This window comes from Amphiprion ocellaris, chromosome 18 (assembly GCF_022539595.1).
Source record: "Amphiprion ocellaris isolate individual 3 ecotype Okinawa chromosome 18, ASM2253959v1, whole genome shotgun sequence".
NCBI lineage: Eukaryota > Metazoa > Chordata > Actinopteri > Pomacentridae > Amphiprion > Amphiprion ocellaris.
Window position 1 is genome coordinate 24,713,375 of NC_072783.1, and position 7,475 is coordinate 24,720,849.

Here is a 7,475-nt window from a genome sequence, read left to right on the forward strand (position 1 = left end):
ACAGGGCCCCTGACCTCCGGAGGCCACACTTGTTAACTGCTTGTCAGTTAAACAAAGCAAATATATCAAGTACACAAGCAAAAGTTTTTTCTAAAATTCAGATTTCTATTGTTACGGTTAGAAAAGGGTTAAATTTAACCATTTGTGCACCAAAAGCTTTGGAGTTTCTCAACTCTTAAGGTGATGTGTTAAAGGCCCCCTATGTCGAAAATCCATTTTTTTTCTTTGTGTGTGTGTGTTTCGTGCTTGTTCTAAACTCTCAGGTATAAAATAAAAGCTATTAAAATCTGAAGACGATTGCTTCCACCATTCCTCAGGTGCCTCCACAAGTAGTTGGCCTGCTGGATTTACAAGAGAGGAAGAAAGTGTTGCTGTTTTTTGTGCGTTTAAACTGCGTTTCGTAGCCTGAAAAGGCCAGATTTTATCAAATCCTGTGAATCCCCTCATACAAAATGACTTGAAACAGCTTTTGCCTTCAGATTTATTATGTTTGAACAGATTCTGAAGCAAAGGGTGAGAGTTACGGGGGTTGTGGTGTTACCTCACACCTATCTGACCAACAGGCATCCAGCTGAAACTGTGATTGTCAAGTACAGACACAGGCTGCGCTCCAGTACTTATACTACTATACTATACAGTATGACAGAAAAAGAATTAGTTTTATGCGTTGTATGTCAAGTGCAGTTTGCCAAAAACACCAGGACGTCCGACTAAACCCTGCTGAATGTTGTTGTATGCCAGTCGGCCTGCTTTTCTCGTCATTCTGGCCCACAGTGCTCTGCACCATTACGCCACATATGTTGTGGTGTCTGCACAAGTATCAACAAGTTCAAGCCTTCAGCAGTGCACAAACAAATGACAGCTCATTTCACACTACAGACTGTGACAGTCAGAGTCTAAGACACATTAGTATGATGAAGTACATTGCTTAAAAAGAAGCGTGCTTGAGAGCAACTGTAGCACATAAAGTAAAATGATAAAGTGTGCGATTTCAGCTTCAGACAGTGTGTTCTTACAGAAGAAAACGTTTTCAGAGCAAAACAACCCATTTAGAACAGCTTCAAAACTTGAATTATACAGTCATGATGAAATAATATTTTTTTTTTTGGAGTATTTTTAAGTACAAACTGGTTTCATTTCATGCTATTCATACATATTTGCTGTTTGCATATAAAATTTTAAATCAATCAGACACAACATTAAAACCGCTGGCAGGTAACGTGAACAACATTTTTTTTTTTTTTTTTTTTAAAACAAAATCTTGGTTTTCTGGCAGTCATCTTACTTTGACACCCATCTAAACATCATTCCACACCAAGTACACCCCTCTATGGCAACAGCACTCCCCACCAGCAGCATCCTTCCCCAGCAGGACAATGATGCAGTCCACTGTCATTTAAAAACTACTTGAACAGCTCGAGGAATGTGGCATAGAGTTCAAAGCTTAGTTTGTTATTAAGCTTCCATGTAATCTACTGGAACAGCCACTTACAGAACAAAACTAAGAGGAGATTCGGCAGAGTTGTTGTACCATTAATGTACTTTTGGATATACAACTTAACATTTATAGCTTTTGAATAGCTATTTAAAAATATCTCCTCATACATGTTTTGCATATGCATACAACTAAATTAAAGTTAAAGCCAGTCTCAACTTTGTATCACTCAATTTTATAGCAAAGATCCTTTTTTCGTTATTATTCTGTATAAATCTAACCATGCTTCAGTTCTAACAAAAAATATTGTTATTCATGTGGACACTGAAAATATATATGCTAAGATAAGAGCATCATTAAGTGCAATAAGGTCATGGCTGGAAAAATTATAATGATTTCAGAAATATGAATATCAAAAAAAATTGAAAAATATACTCAGGGTTACTAATACATTTAATAATGTAATCATCAACAACAACAACAAAAACGATGATGATGATGATAATAACAATAACAATAATAATAAATATAATCTCTGTTATAAACTGCTTCACAAAGAAACAAAAAAAACCCCAATATGGTATATAAAGATAGCAGTGTTAAAAATGTAAACATATTTTTGGAATAAATAAGAAATGAAAACAAACAAACAGGAAAAAAACTAATCAAACCCTGATTAAATATTCAACCACTGACATTATTATTATTATTATTATTATTATTATTATTATTATTATTATTATTATTATTATTATTATTATTATTATTATTATTATTATTATTATTATTATTATTATTACACTTCTCAAATGAAGATGACTATAAACACCTGTAGCCAATTGAGGGAAAATATTTTGTTAAATAAAATATGAACATTGTAACATTAAAGTTGACATACTCTCGGATTTGAGTAAACATCAAATTGAAATTATTCAAACTAGTGCTACAGCTGATTTCTGTAGCTGGATATTCAGTTAAAAAAGATCAGACATCATGTATATCAGAAATGCTGTGGCCTCAGGTGAAGCAGATCATGTCGACCAATGCACATTTTTGGGCAAAGGTGGATATTAATGTTTCTAAACCCAGTCTTATCATGTGCTGGAGGATATATTAGAGGTATAAAAAAAAAATCACAAAACCGGTTAATGTGTTTCTATAAATAATTTCACACTGAGGCCAGCATATTGATCTTCACATGAGATTAGCTGCCCTACATTATTTAGGAAATGAAAGGACGAGGAGGAGGAAGGTGTTTCAGTGTGAAGAGAAGACACATTATAATCTTGTAATATGCACTTGCTAAAAGGAAGAGGGATCAGAGGAGGATGTCATATATCACACATTAGAAATGTGTGAAATTTTGCATATTCACTAAACTTCATGACATTGGAGATTTCTGCTTTAGCAGCTTCTGTTATTTTAGCTCTTCATCATAAACAACCAGCCTCTCTGAAATAACCCAGATAAGCCTTATAAGCCTTTGTAATGTAGCACTGGGGTGCTTTTAACAGTTTTTTAGGAATTGTGTGACCGGTTTTAATTCCTCTCAGCACCACAAGATGGCCACATAAGCCTGGGAGTGTGTCTGATGTGATGCACTGCTCTCCAAATGAAACTGTTAGAGGAAAAGAAGCAAAAAGCCCTTTAATTACTGTGGCTGCTTGAAGTGAAGCTGTTTATAGGTGATTTTAATTCAAACCTGATGTTTCTGGTGCACATGTGGTGCTTGATTGTGTATTTGTCGGGCCTTTTGATGAGACTGGGTGCATTCTGACACAGAAAAAGGTCAGTTGAAATGTTAATGATGTGCACATTTTGTCTGTGCTGTGTGTATGACGTCGGCTCTGCAGTGTGAGCAATTGAATTCCTGTCAAAGCGCCGCTCGCTATTTGAGGAGTTGACAAGGTGCATTGAATTTATTTGGCTGGTTTGTTTTGATGACTCACTACTTAGATGTCACGGCATCTGATTCATCGCTGGTCCCTGCTTGTGCTGGAAAATACTCTTCCCCACGGATGACATGGAAAGATGCTATGCTGTGTTATGATATGTAACAAAGGAGATTAACCTAATTAACGTGATTAATATTAGACTCTTCTGTCCACAAGACTCATTAGTGAGTCAACTGGAGTTTCATTTAATACTAACAGGTATCAGAGGAGAAGGTGAACTGATCTCAGCCTCAACTGGCAGGCTATTAATTAACAATTACGTACATTTGTGAGGCCAATTCAGGGTAATACATTGAACAAAGCTCCCTTTTCTGTCTCAAACAGCTGTTTCTTGCTTCCTTTAGAGGCCCTGAGCCCAGTGTTTCTGTTGATTTACTCTATTATTTATCCTAAAAATACAAAGCAATCCAAATCTGCATGCCAGCGGTGCAAAAAATGTGTCCAATTCAGCATAATACAAGCAGGATGCACATTTTATCTCAGACGAATGTGCTGTCATGTCACTTATTTGATCACAGTGAAGAGTGTGACAGCGATTTGATGTGTGCGTTGAGTCATTTTGTTGGAAGAGAAAGCAGCCAGCATCATCCCTGACTCAATTATCAGACGAATTTCAGCAGCAGCAGCAGCAGCAGCAGCGGTAGCACGCCTGGGAGGATATTTTCACCCACTGGGAGCATGGGACCAACTTCTAGACAGATTAAATACCAGAGCGAGCGCGGTCAAATAAAAACCACACAACATCCGGCCCTAGACCCCACATGGAGGACCACCTACAGCTGAAAGCAATGCATATTACACTGCAGAACTAGAATATTAGAAGGTTTCCGCTGATGCTGTAGCATGAAGTTCTGCTTGGATGCAGACTGATTGACCTGATTGCATGTATCAAACATATAAACTACTGTTGTCATTTTAAAACCTTCTATCTCCTTGTTTTTATATTTGATCTTCAGCACATTTACTGTATGGTTTCCTGGAGAAAACTTTATAAATCACAATCTTATTAAATCATCTCACCAGATAAAAGAATAGCGATTGAGCAGGGGATGAGTTTAGCATTTAAGAGAAGCAGGGATTTCCATTTGAAGCTCAAGGGCACGGCAGATTTATTAAAACTTGCAGGTTTTGTGGCTCATCGACGGAGTTCATTTTCAAGGAGGCTCCAGGATATTTAATGATAAAGAAGGCTTCTCTTATGTCAATAAATCCCTCTAACAATGTGTAGTGTCTGTCAGTTGCAATGCATTGTTAGTTTCATTTTCCATTTAGGGAAACTGAGGAGTTTCTATATAGAAATGTTCTCCCAATGAAGTTCCTCAAGTGCAAGATACATGGCCCCATTGTCCTGTTTGTATAGTAAAGTTACAATATATAAATTGGTAAAAATTGGTTGCAAAGAGTAGTCCATCCATCCGTCCATCCATCCATCCATCCATCCATCCATCCATCAATTCATCATTACCTATACACCGCTTTGTCATCATTAAGGTTTTGGACGTGCTGGAGTCTATCCCAGCTGACTTAGCGTGAAGACAGGTCACCAGTCTATCATAGGGCTACACATAGAGACAAACAATCACATTCACAGCTACGGGCAATTTAGAATGATCGATTAACCTCAGCATGTTTTTGGACTGTAGGAGGAAGCCGGAGAACCTGGAGAAAACCCACACATGCACAGGGAGAACATGCAAACTCCATGCAGAAAGGTCCCAGGCACGGGAGGGGAACCGGGGATCTTCTAGCTGCAAGGTGAGCCACTGTGCAGCCTGCAAAGAGTAGTCACAACATTAAAACCACCTGCCTAATATCATCAAGGTTCCTTTCATGCTACCAAAACAACTTTGACCCATCAGGAGGTCTCTGGCACTGGGACGTAGACAGATGATCTTCTGGGTTCTTTAAATTGCTTGGTGGGGCCTAAATGGTTGGAGCTTGTTCTGGTGCTCCAGATGTGGAGTTGTGATGCCAGGTCAATGCCTTGAACTGTTTTTGATGTTCTTTGAGCTGTTTCTGAGCAGTGTTTGGAGTGAGGCAAAGAGCCTTGTTCTGCTAGCAGAGTGTTGTTTCCCCAAGGGGATGAGCTTCACATGCCAAGATAACGTCCACGTGAATAGCAGTATCCAAGGTTTTGCAGCAAACCATAACAGCCTGATTCACTTCACGTGTCAGTGGTTTTAATGTTTTGGCTGATAAGCATATGGTTTCAATTTGATCATCTCCTTAAACACCTGTTCAGTGCATGTTTTTGCCATTGCTACTTAAACAGGACAAACTAGAGCATTTTCAGGGACTATTTTCAGCCGAAGATTAATACGCAATCGTTGGTTCGAGAGCGTTTATCGCAGTATACGTCTTCATGTGGAAATGAGTAAAAATAGCGCGTGGAATTTGTGTTTTCATCCACTGCTGTTATGTGAACATTCATTCATCAGGCTGGTTCATTGAGATAAACAGTCGGTGGCACATTAAACCGCTGCACAGGAAGAGGCACAATGAGATGATGTAATTAGCAGAGTGCCAGTCAAACAGTGAAGAAAATGTGACAGCAGTATGGCATTTGGGTGTTTTATGATTATTTTAATGAGGTTAGAGCCTCTTTGTTGAACCAGGCCACATGATCTTTATATGTTTGTCATGATTTATTCTCTAATTCTGCTTTTTCAGTCTGTGCCACAGCAGAATAATACAGTTCAGGCTGTTGGTTACACTGGTTTTATTGACTTAAAAATATGAAGTAGTATCAAGTTTGTCTTTGAAATAAACTTTTATAAACTTGCTGCTTCAGATGACCTTTGCCTCAGTAGCCCGGCATGACATAGCCGACCGTTACACACTCCCAGTCATCCAGCCAGCCACTGATAAATTTATTCACTCTGCCTTATCTGCAGCCGTCTCACACCAAAAATTGCTTTGCATGCCGCTGACCCTAAAAGCTTCCCTGGTGCGCCTCAAGCTAATTTTTCACCTCATTAGCCTGGACAGACATAAAAACTGGGACACTGGGAGGACAAAAGCGAGCTTGTGTACACATCCACAGCGGGAAGGCAGGGGACAATGCGACGGAGACGGGGCCGTATCAACCGGAGTGTTTACATGCTACTGTTCTCAGAGGCTCCACGAAAATGAATTACGCGATAAGAAAGGGCAGCGATGCATCACGGAGCGTCACGTGCGAGGGTGACAAAGTATTTCCACCTATGTGTGTCGATATGTGACTGCACGCACGTGTTCGGGCTGACCAGGAGGTGAGGGCAGGGGTTGACACTGATGAATAATGTTGGAAGGTCTGCTTTCTCTCCCCCCCTTTTTCTCTCTCCCTCTCTATTTCCCTTCCTCTCTGTCTTGCAGGCACAGAGGAAGCTTTCTACACCTTCTCCTCTTTTTTTTTTTCAAGAAAGCCCCCAAAGAACCTCATCAGCATTCAACATGCATCACCAGCTCACTGCATCCAATCACGTGCCCTTACCATACACAGTGCATGTTTGTGTGTATACGTGTGTGTGTATACGTGTGTGTGTATACGTGTGTGTGTGTGTGATGAGGGGAGTCAGGCAGAGACAGGCAGGGAGAATCCCTTTGTGTTGTCTCTGAATGGCCAAGGTCATGTAGAGGCATTTGTGAGCGAAGTGTGAGGCGGAGATGATATTCCAGGTCAGACTGTGGGATTAGGGTTTTTTAACAGTAAATTTAGGTTAATGGTGGCAGAGCATGCTTTTGGATGGCCAGATGTGAGTTGGATTATTGATCTAAAGTGCAGAGAAAGCCCTCAGCCTGAGCTTCTTTTGATAATGTTAACTTTCTCCAATGAATATTTCCCCACATAATCTGCAGGATAATCCGAAAGGGTTAACTGCTGAGAGGGGATAAGAGGTGCGAGAGCGGGGAGCTCGGCCACAAGTCGATTTCTCCGAGAGATTGCAGTCATGTTTGATACCCAGTTCCCATGGCAACCGGCGACTGTGGCGCACCTGACCTACATATGTGCTGTATGTACACAAATATGCGCTAACCATCTGTTACTGACGCTTTGTACAGCGGCTGGTGAGGACTTGGAGTGACTGTGGAATGAGTCCGTCGGC